The sequence below is a fragment of the Lathamus discolor genome, chromosome 12 (genome assembly GCF_037157495.1).
Source record: "Lathamus discolor isolate bLatDis1 chromosome 12, bLatDis1.hap1, whole genome shotgun sequence".
Classification (NCBI taxonomy): Eukaryota; Metazoa; Chordata; class Aves; order Psittaciformes; family Psittacidae; genus Lathamus; species Lathamus discolor.
This window is the reverse complement of record NC_088895.1, coordinates 13,738,526-13,749,465: the sequence shown is the minus strand read 5'-3', so window position 1 is coordinate 13,749,465 and position 10,940 is coordinate 13,738,526. Positions and strand designations below refer to the sequence as shown.

General features: G+C 51.4%; 1 protein-coding gene across 2 annotated transcripts in view; it reads left to right on the top strand.

Moving 5' to 3' along the window:
* Positions 1-4,167: 4,167 nt before the first annotated feature.
* Positions 4,168-10,940, top strand: part of CORO1C (coronin 1C) — a 41,179-nt gene continuing 34,406 nt past the window's right edge. Inside the window, exon 1 of one of the 2 annotated variants that reach the window (XM_065693126.1) lies at positions 4,168-4,276. The gene's annotated coding sequence lies outside the window, so the exon portion shown is untranslated. Of the gene's footprint in view, positions 4,284-10,940 lie in introns of both variants that reach the window. The other variant, XM_065693128.1, reaches the window with a different exon arrangement.

Sequence of the window (10,940 nt, the reverse complement as noted above, 5' to 3'; positions counted from 1 at the left end):
CGGGTTTTGTTCTCCTTCCCTCTCCATAGGAGCACTGTGCTGGGAACAGAGCAGCCCAGGGCAGACCGTGCAATCCTGCCTAGGGGACAGACCTGATTCACCACAGTCAGGAGCTGTTACGTGGTGGCTGTTGGTACAGCTTTGTCTTGGCATTTGATCACTGAGATGTCCCTTAAGCCCCAGGCTTGTCAGCAGTTGAATAAAGCTGCCCTTGCTGGTCCATGGGTGCCTGATGGACATGAAGGAAACAAGGCAGAAAGAGTAACCCCGATGCTATTGCACACAGCAAACGGCTTGGGTTTGTTTCCTTTCTTTTCATTGCAATCAGTTCAGGTTCCCCAGCATAACAAAAGCGCCACTGCAGTAATGTAAAGTGAAATGTAAGAGCACATCCCTAACTGCGATGGGAGCAGCTCTTCAGCACGGCGGGGTCTGGCCTTGGGCATCTAAATCATGAGAGCCATAAGGAAGCGCTGTGAGAATACCTGACTTCCCAGAATCCCAGCCTGGTTTAGGCTGGAAGGGACCTTAAAGCTCATCCAGGGACCCCTTCCACTGGAGCAGCTTGCTCCAAGCCCCTGTGTCCAACCTGGCCTTGAGCACTGCCAGGGATGGGGCAGCCACAGCTTCTCTGGGCACCCTGTGCCAGCGCCTCAGCACCCTCACAGGGAAGAGCTTCTGCCTAAGAGCTCATCTCAGCCTCCCCTCGGGCAGGTTCAAGCCATTCCCCTTGGCCTGTCCCTACAGGCCCTTGTCCCAAGCCCCTCTCCAGGTTTCCTGGAGCCCCTTTAGGCACTGGGAGCTGCTCTAAGGTCTCCCCTTCTCTCTTCCAGGCTGTTAAAAGGCTTCAAGAAATAGATGGATATATATAGTGGGCATAAATGTCCTTTAAAAGCTGTATAATTTGATGTCTGCAAACCCAATGTCCAAAACACAACCTGTCACATCTGGCATATTTGGCATGACTTAGAAGTTAAGCTGCAAAAGAACAGGCCTTTAAATTGCTGATCTCTCTAAACCCCCCATAAGCCTTTTCCCTTCATTCAGAATATATTTAGCACTGAGGATTTAAAGCAAAGTGAAATGTTGGAGGTGAATTCATCCCTCAAGTGACTTGACTGGTTCTGGGCAAGTGGCTTTGCCGTCTATCTAAGACGGCTCAGGGACCACAAGCCAAATTGCATCGTCTCAGCTGAAGGCCAGGGAAACCATCACCATTCCATGTAGGAAGAGGTGCCTCAGGTGTCTGCGGCCTTCTTTACCCTTTCTAACCAATAACTCCATGCTGGCAAGGAAGGCTTGGGGCCCTATTGAGTGTGTTACTCATAAGGTATGTCAAGATCATCGCAGGAGCAAACCAGAGCGCTTCATTGCAGCGATGGAAGCGATGCAAGGCAGCTAAATTTAGCTGCTGACATAAGTTTCAGAGGTGGAGTCTGCAGGCACGGTGCCGTTGCCGTATAAAGGCTGGGAGATGGATGCTCCGCAGCAGTCGTGCGTCGATGGAGCGGAGGGGAAAATATGTGGGATGGCTGAAAGCAGCGAAACGTGCTCTTGAATCAGTGTTTTCTGCATAGTGGCATAATCAGGCGTGTTGGGGCTGAGCAAAGAGAAGGCCAAACTTTGCTGTGCGGTTCTTGTTGCTGGTAACAGGGTGTTTTCCTCCAGCAGAATTAGAGTTTGCGATGTATTTTGACACGTTGCTAAGCCTGCCTCCCGTTGGCTGTCACTGAAGCCCTGTTTGGTAGGATTTGATTCGGCTGAAGCGAGGAGGATTAGTGCTCGCTGTGGGGCCAAAGAGCACGCGGAAAACCGTGCCCATTCCTTCTGTTGCTGAAGATCGCAGTCTGAAACTCATGCCTTTTTTCATCACCTCGCATGGTGAGCTGTTGGTGAGCCTCATTGATCCAGGTCATGAGCTGTTGTGAGTTAATGGCTCATTGATCCAGGTTGGGATCTGAGGGATCTTTGGAGCATTTCCATCCATATGTTGAAGGAAACGGTAGCGAATACTCTAAAGGTATCATTCCCTTCTGAGCCCATCCTTGGTGACTCTTCCGGTGCCATACGGAGCAAGCTGTGCTGCAGGAGCATCATCCCTGCAGTGATGACGTGAAGCAGGGACCAGCCGCTCGGGTGGCAGTTATTGCATTAGGCTTCAGCCAGATTTCTGAGGACAAATTTCACTTCGTGTCCTGTGTGCATCACCCTATTTAGAGGGATGCCAAAAACCTCCTCTGGTTTCTCTTCCAAGCTGTTGGGTAGCGCCAGATACTGCTGCTTTCGCTGCTGTTTTTTTCAGTCCATGCTAAAACATCACTTCATGCCCACCCGCTGTTATGAGCTAGAAGGAGCTACACATACACACATTTTTAGGTACCATTTTCTATGCTCATATTAATAGCCTTTCACAAAGTTTGAAGCCCCATGCACAGGATCTCCTCTAAACCAACGGCTGTGGGGCTGGCAATCGAGCCGCTCAGCTCTATCACTGACTCATTGTGTGACCTTCAGAAGCCATGTACCTACGTGGAAAGTCTGAATCACAACCTAAACCCGCACCACTGCAGGCTGCCTGCTCCATGCAGCCCCTCTGCTGCTGGCTCTCTGCTTCCTTAGCCTTAAAGAGATGGTTTGAGGGAGGAAGGTGGGGAGTAAATCGCTGGCTGGTGGAAGGAAGGTGTTAATGTCGCAGTCATCGGCGGTGCGGGGCAGGGATGCAGATTGCAGCTCTAATCTTTGGGTGTAGAATATTCCTTTATCAAGGTGTTGCTCAGCACCTAAGAGACCTTCCTGCTTGTTGAATCGGGGGTTAAAGTGGTGCCAAAGTTTAAGCAGCGCTGGATGATATCCGTTTGTTTAATTGGTGCCTGCCTGATGTTCCCATCAGCTGGAATGTGGGACCAGGACAAGGGCGTCTCCAGGAGGGTTTAACACCCTGCTCTCACTTGACAGGGGGCAGCTCACACTCCCCGGGGGAAGAGGAGGGGTTTGCAGCTCAGCGCATCACAACACCCCTGTATCCCCCAGCCCTAAGCACTATAATGGGGGGTCCGGCTGTGTGGCTGCCTTGAAGAACCAGGGCCTCCCCCCCCCGCCCCAGCACCCAACCGCATGCAAACGAGCTCGCAAACGTTGGCCTAAACGCATGAGGAAGCCGCGGCAGCGTTTGGTTTTGGCCATGTATGGTAAACACTGCGCGAGCACCGCTCCGCTCCTTGAGGAACTGAAACGCGCAGCCTGCGGGGGGCATTGCCCTGACACTGCCGTTGCCACTGCCCTGCCACTGCCACTGCCATGGCCCTGCGGGTGCCATTGCCGTGCGGGTGCCATTGCCCTGACACTGCCATCGCCCTGCAAATGGCATCGCCCTGTGACACTGCCCTGTGTGCCTCAAGGCACCCATTGCAGAGGTGCTCATCTTACTGCATCAGTAACCGTCACCCTCTTCAACTGAACAGCAGAGGCACCCCCCCCCCCCTTACAACCACGTTATCCGGCATCCCCCAACAGCGGCTTTGCTGCTGCTGCAGGGGGGGGGATCTTTGGTTTCACGCTCCTGTCCTGCGGGTTAAACCTTAACCCACGGCATCCACTGCAGCGTGGGTTTAGCAGGGGCTCGCCCTCCCCTTCCGTCACCATCTCGCTGCCAAGCCGCACCGACCGGCACAGCGCGAGGCGGTCTCTGGGTCAGATCCGTGCGCTCCGTGGTGCTGAGCTCACGGGGAGGCTGTGCCTCCATCAGCGCTCGCAGGTGTCAGCTCCATGGCCACAGAGCCCGGACCACCCCGCGCCCATCACCCGGGTGCGCACAGCGGGACGGCACCACCCCTGCTGCGAGGGAAGAGGCTGGGCCAGGATGGGGGCACCGAGGGGGCACCGCCGGGAGGAGCTGAGCGCAGGAGGGGAACCGGATAACGGGAACCGGGACCCGGGGACGGAGGGGACGGGGGCCGGCTCCGGTCCAGCCCCTCCCGCGGCTCCGCGCCCCCTTCGCTGAGAGACGGGGAACGGCGGTGCGGGGTGCGAGAGCGCGCAATCACGCATGGGCGAGCGCCGCGCCACCATTGGCTGGACGAGCTGCCACTCACAGCGAGCTCCCGCCCCCCCCTCCAAGCCCAGAGGCGTGGCCAACCAGGAGGCGTGGCCAACGGGAGGCGGGGCTTTGCGTCAGCCCCGCCCCGCCCCGCGGCGCTCAGTCGGGCGGCGGCGGCTGGCGGCGGAGGCGGCTCCGCCGGGCTGAGGAGCGGACGCGGGGACGCGGCTCGGGATCGCGGTGCGCGGCGGGGCCCCGGGCGGCGGCGGAGGAGGGAGGGCAGCGGGAGGGCGGGGAGGCGGCGGTGCCTGTGGGAGGGCTCCGGGCCGAACCGAGCCGGGCCGGGCCGGGCCGGGCCGAGCCGAGCGGGGCGGGCGTTAGTGCGGGCGCTTCCTGCGCGGCTGTCCCCGCCGAGCCCTTTCTGAGGCGGCGGCCGCTGTCAGCGCCCGGGCCTGCGGGAGGACGCGCGCCCCGCGCCGCGGTTGGGCGCCGAGCTCCTCCCGGGGCTTCTTCGCCCCGCTCCCCTCCGTGCGCGGCAGCGGAGCGCCCCGGGGCCGGCATCCGGGCGGGGGGCGCGGGTCGGCGGCGGGGCATGGCCGGGGCGCGGCTCCCCGGCGGCGGGGCCGCCCCTGCGCGCCGGCACCTGATGCCCGCCGCAGCCCCGCGCCCGCCTTTGTTCCGCTTGGGTCTCGCTGGGCTTTTCCCCCTTCTTGTGCCTTCCATGGCGCCGCAGCAGCGGCTCGATGGCACCGGCGTGTGCGTGTGGCCCCGGAGCGCCGCGAGCCCGCTGGCACCGGGGGTAGCGCTGCGGAGGACAAAAGATGACCGGAGGGGTTAGCTCTGGGGTTTGCCTTTACGCTCCCATTGACCGGGTGCGTGTCACACCGTTACCGGTGGCTCCTCCGAGTCTGCTCGGGAGATGTGTGGAGCCCTGGGCTCTCTGACGTGCTCCCAGGCTTTGTTTTTCTCCGCAGAAAGCCACGTTGTTTTAATAGCGATGTGTCAAAGGCCGGAACGTAAAGGTCTGTACTTGTCTGAGCTCTGAAACGAGCCGCTTCCTCGCTCGTGGTACGTGGAGAAGCATCTGATGTGCAGCGTTCAGCTGTAGTACCCGGGACTAGACAATGTGATGCTGTGACTGCACAGGAGATGGGTCTAAAAAAGCCCCAAAAGGGCTAGAAAGTGGCTGAGACAAAAGTAAAACTGATGGGTGCAGTTTTATTGTCCAAGTGATAGCGTTAGTGCTGTGGGGCTTTTGCTAGCTGTAGTTTGAGCCATGTACGTGTGTGTTTGAGCGTATCTGTTCACGCAGGTGTGGAGTGGTCCAGGCAAGGATGCTGGCAAAATGGAAGCGGGATGTGTTGAACGTTCCAGGTTGTGGCTGGTTTTTCAGTTTGCTGATACAGATTCGGGTCTAATTTTAGGCCAGGCTGTATCCTGATTACCTGACTCTCGCCTCTGTAAGCATGTGCAGGAGGGAAGCTCAGTGCCTGCTGTGAGTGTGGGGAATGGTGTGAACTGGCACGGTGAGAAGCGTGTTCCTATGTGTGATGGTTACAGAAAGCAGCGGGTACCTCGTGTGCGAGGCAGGAGAGGGTAGATTTGATTTTCATTTGAATACCAAGCATTGAATCCTCCTTTCTGCTCAAGGAGGGCGAGAAACCAGATGGCTGTGAACTCCCCGAGACGTGTTATTGCAGCTAATACTCCGGTTTGCTAAAACTGTGTACACAAAGGTAGAAGATCAAATACTGTTGCGATAAAGTCGACATGTGTTTGTTTTGTGTGTATGTTTGGAGTATTTTCAGTAGCCAGAGGAAGACCCGATGCACCAGGGTGCCTGTCAGGGAGCATTTACTTCGTGTTCGTTTTAATATAGCACTTCATAACAGTAATTTTTCAATGGTCACTTGTATACAGATTGCTTTAATCAGCATTTGTGTGTCTCTGCTCTCTGTTGGCATGACTCTGCCTTCTAGTGAGCTGCCTTTTCAAACATCATTGGCTTTTTTCAAGTGAAATCTTCGTGCTTATTGCATCTGTCACTTCTGGGATGCACTCCAAGCGCAAGGCAGAGATTCAGTGTAATGGCAATGAGGAGGAATGCACAGAAGGGTAAAATAGCAGCTTTCCGGAGTGATGCAGCGAAGGCTGCTGAGAGTTCTGCCCTCAGTAACCACTCCCTGCATCATGTTCAACTTTAATGTTGGGCTTTAATGGTGGCTTCATAAAATGGCTCATTAAAGCACCACGTTGTGTTTTGATTATAAGAGAATTGGTGTTATTTGTCTGAATTTGGTTACTGATGCTGAGGACTATGGCTTGGATGCCAGCTTCCTATTTTGAAGACATGAGCAAAACACTTCCTGGCCTGAGTCTGCAGCTGGGTGAGGTCATCAGTGCACCACTCCCAGGGCCAGGAATGTCCTTTCAGGCAAACACAGGCACATTTTCACTTGACTTTTAAAGGATGGGTTTGTTTGTTTTGATTTTTTTTGTCTGACTTGAGGCTTTTGTGATCATCTCTGTCTTTCCCTAAGGATGTGTTGGGACACAAACTCACTGAGGATTTGAAGTGCCCCAGTTTCAGCGTTTGCAGGGCATATGAACAAGAATTAAATGCCTGTCTGCTCTTCTAGCTCTTTCTCTGCTGTCTCCCCTACCTAATATTTTTGGTCTGCTTATGTTCTGGTGGTTCCTTCTGCAATTAATCTGACTGGAAACTCGGTTATTCCAGATGTGTTGAGTATACCGCTATAGTTGGGGATCGGTTACTGGGCCCTTTCATTCTGTTTGCTAATAAGATTGCTGTGTTCTGTTCTTCCTCAAGTGAGTAGCTCCACTAAAAATGGATTATTTGTTTCATTTTGAGGTTATAATTGCGCAGCACATGACTTTTAGATGATGATATTTTAGGTTATAGCGTTAGGCATGTAAAATACCAGGGTGACACCAGAATTACTCAGCTTCTCAATGTAGTGACAGGTCTTAGGCGCCCCACCAGCAGGTCTGGATTTGCACTGTAGGCCTCTCCAGTGCAGAGTCTGGCACTGATGGTCCTCAAAGGAGCAAACTCTGGAGAGGTTCCTAATGGACTACACCATTAGGTGCATTACAACCATTAGCTGTGTATGTGCTTGTATGGGTTTATTTAGTGAACATAAATCTTATCAGAATTAATGGCTGGATGTGGACATAATGATGGAACTATAAAGTAGGTGACTGTTGCACAAATAATTTTACTTCACACCTCTCCCATGTGATTCCTCGTGAGAGTAAGACAGAGGTCATCTCTTTACAGCAGATATCTTCGTAACAAATCACAGTGCCTCTGGAATGGAAGAGGCTTTTGTGGTGGAATACCATAAAAGCCTTAAAATCCTGCTCTCTAGGTCACAAACTTGTCAGAAATGATGACAATGATATCTGCTGCTGCCTCCTATGGGGGGCAAAACATTGTTTTTCCAAAGGCTGCCAGCCTCCTGATGTCCTCGTGGTGCCCATCAATAGGCTTCCTTGGGTTAGAGTAAAACATGGGCTCTTTGGCTATGTCTCCTCTTCATCTTTGTTAATGAGTCAGATACCAAGGTAGAACCACCTGCATTGTAGAAAGGACAATAGTATTTCTTCAGCATTACCACTGTGCTAGGTCAGCATTATTTGGTTTGTCTTGATCCAAATTTTGTTGATGAAAACAACAGATTTTTATATCATATGCATTTTGCTATGAGCATATAATGACTCTTGAGGTCTGGCTCTCAGCAGAAGAAGCTGGTTGAGGTTGGATCAGCTATAGTGACTCTGACATTGAGCTGGGCCTCTCAAGCCATCCTTAATTAGATTTTTCTTGTTTTCTCTTTTAATAATTGAATTTGAAAAATGGCTGGAAATGAAATTAAAGCAGTGGTGGGGCCTGATTTAAAGCCATTAAGGCTCATGCTGATGTGGTCAGTGTGCTGAGATGAGCTGGCGGCGTTGGGCTGGAACGTGGCTGAGCTGTGCCTAAGGCCAAGTGTGCCCTTCAGGAGGAACTGTGGTGTCCCTGGGGCTCTCCATCCAAATCTTGGTTGGCCAGAGCATCTTTGTGTGTAATCTCTGTATGTACAAGCATACATGTAATCTATGTACAGTTCTTCTTAGCTCAGTAGTAAGGCAACCATCTCTGCAGCCTTAGCAAATATACCTGGAGGAGGATTTCATACAACTGGATGGGGATGGTGTGCTTAAAACTACACCTTGTTTACATCCCTGTGTGAACCTAGGCAGAACATTTCACCTGCAGTTCCTGCTATAGGTAGTCCCTGAAAAATTGACTTAAAATCACTCTGTTTGGGGTATTTAGAAATGTAGGAGCTTCCCCTCCCTTCCTCCTCCATCCCCTTAGTTCTGCATATAGTTGCCATAGAGACTGTGTCCTGGAGTCCTCGCAAATCCATTGTTTATCTCACATAAATGTATAAACCTGCTGTATTAAAGCATCACGCTTTGAAGCATCCTGTTCCTGTGCAGATCTGGTAGCGGCTTGACATCCTAAGGTGCTGCAGGTTTGGGTACTGGACATGTGTCAGGCACAGTCGGACAAGCTGATAATGGGTGTAATTAGCACCACCAGGGATTAGCAAGCAGCAACAAATTCAAGCTGGAGTAAGCACTGCATCCCTTGGGAGCCGGGCAAACTGGCAGTCCTGGGCAGATGATCATTTGATAAGGAAGATAGTCATCAGCAGAGGCTCACCAGTGAAGGGCTGGGCTTGGTGCTGGTGTTACCTCTTCAAGTTGCCTTTTCTTAATCCCCTTTCACTTTAAATCCTTAAAAACCTCACGGTTTGTTAGTTCATGCTGGAATCTTGAACACCCGAATGACCTGGGGTAAAAGCTTGGCACTTATTTGGTGTTTTTCATCATATGGTGGCCAGTCAGTGTTACAGTTGTTTCTTGCAGTTTCCCGGGTGATGCGGATCACTACCCTTGTTTCCATGTTGGAAATGTGAGGTTCAGTGTATTCCTCAGGGTCTTGCAGGTACCAGGCTGGGAATACTTGTAGTGTATAGTACTAGGTGTACTTGTTGTTTTACAGGTGGTTCATCTATTTGTACCAGCATATGTGGTGGGATGTGTGCGTGGATAAATGGCCATTTTTACACTTAGTTTTTCAGCAGCTCCTTTCTTACTCAGTACTTACATTAATTACACTGTATCTTGGAGGTTGGAGTAAATAGGCACAAAACTGCCTTGTTCAGAACAGGAGGTAGATTAAAGTGATTTTAAGGTTTATTTCCATTTTTGGACCTGCAAAGATCAGTTTATAAGGCAGGAAGAAAATCCAGAGCCTGCTTAGATAAACATGGGTAGCCAGACGTACTTCAGCAGTGTGTGTACCTCTGCTTTAGCGCAGTGTCAAGTGTAGCACAAAACACTTCTAGCTGATTGTCATCATGCCTTCCAGCATCTTTTTCCTGCTTTCTGGAGCAATTTAAAGCTTTTCATGGTCTTGTTGTGGAGATGTGGGCTACCCTGGCTTGGCCTCCTGTTCTGCCATGCTTTGGATGCACTGGGTTATCTGTCCTCTTCACTTTGCTCCCTGGTGTTTCTTTGGGGGTAAAGGTTATCTTTTTGTTCTTTATATGTGGTGATTGCCACATTGATCTTCTGGTCTGCTAAGGGAATTCTTAAGCACTATGAAAGATCACATAAAAACCAGCTGGGGCTTATCTCGGTGTAATACTGCCTGTTGTTTTGGCTGCTCTCCTCCAGAACTGCTGTAAATGCCACAGGGACTCTCAAAGGGCTGGAAGTGTGGGTTGCACGTGCAGTAATGTGATTGTTGAGCCAACAGGTAAGTAAAGCTTAAAGGTCACCAAGCACAGGCTGTAATTCTTCATGCCCCTTGGTGAAAACAAGCTTCCCAGCTGAAGAGCAGCCAACTGCAGGTGCCTTCCCCAGGGAATCAGTCTTCATGTGGTGCTACCAGGGGTGATTCTCCCTGTCATATAGACAGAGAGCTGCTGTGGGAGTGCTGGGGACAGTGGGTACATCCCTTGTCCTTGGCACATGGAGCCTGTGGGTGTAGGAAGATGTTTTTCCTTTTTGCATCTGAAACCTTTCTCTGCAGTGTAGCAGGAGAGTTTATTAAAGCTGCTACTGAACTAAAGACCCTTTTCTGAAGTCAATGTGTCCGTTCTTGCCTGTTTAGAGAGGTGATAAAGATGCTCTGTGTTGCATTCATGGTGTGACACCAGCTCACTTGGGTTGTTGCACTCTTAGCACAGCATGTGATGGCCTCTGCTGCAGTGTAGGACAGCAGCCTGAAACGGATCAGCGACAAAGAGCATTTGTAGGACAGAAGAAATGCATTTGAACTTGGAAACCTTTGCTCAAACAGATGTTTGAGGGGCTGTAATTGGTACCACAAGATAGGGATTTAAAATCAAGTTAGCAGATTGAGTTATCTGGGTTTGAGTTTTAGCCTCCTCCAGTCTCTTCCTCCCTCCCCCAGCCCTGATTTCAAATTGCATGTTACAGAAACAGGACAGAATGACAATGGTGCTCTTTGAATTATAGGCTACTTGGCCAGAAGAGCTGGCAGGACAGCAAATGGAAATCTGGAGAAATACACACCACTTCCAACTGGGAGAACTGAGATGCGTTTTGCAGCTTATTTGTACAGCATGAAAATCTCAGATGTTTGTGTTGTCCAGTCTGAACCTTCTGCATTGAGGATATTGTCTTCTCTCTGAGAATTCATCATTATTGGGTTTATTTGGAGACATTAAACGCAGTTCAATGTGAGTGTCTCACCTTTTGAGTGGGTATTATTGAGTAGCTTGAGACGTGAAAGTCTCTAAGTTGGGCTCCAGTTCAGATGAAGGTGTTTCTCAGGGTGTGCTGACCAAGCCCATTCCTA